Here is a 262-nt window from a genome sequence, read left to right on the forward strand (position 1 = left end):
GTTTTTTTTTGACGGGGTTATGCTTTTATTTCGATAATTTTAAGGGGTTTGAAGTTGGAAAGCTTTTTTTGTTTGTTTGTCGCAGGTTTCTTGAATTCTTGCTATTCTTACTATCCTTATTTTCGTTCCACCAAATTGATGTATTAAATTTTCTGATCACTCTTTCTCGCATGTTTAGGCCAAAAGCGAACGTTATCAGAACCGAATTAGAAACCGCATTACATAGGATCTTCGTTCTCTACAGTGGGTTTTACAGTACATG

The 262-nt window shown here is 35.1% G+C and overlaps 1 long non-coding RNA gene across 1 annotated transcript in view; it reads left to right on the forward strand.

Annotated features, from left to right (window-relative positions):
• The window catches only part of LOC119586080, a 16,392-nt gene that overhangs the window by 224 nt on the left and 15,906 nt on the right, over window positions 1-262 (forward strand). The window lies entirely within an intron of this gene.

Source organism: Penaeus monodon, chromosome 20 (assembly GCF_015228065.2).
Source record: "Penaeus monodon isolate SGIC_2016 chromosome 20, NSTDA_Pmon_1, whole genome shotgun sequence".
NCBI lineage: Eukaryota > Metazoa > Arthropoda > Malacostraca > Decapoda > Penaeidae > Penaeus > Penaeus monodon.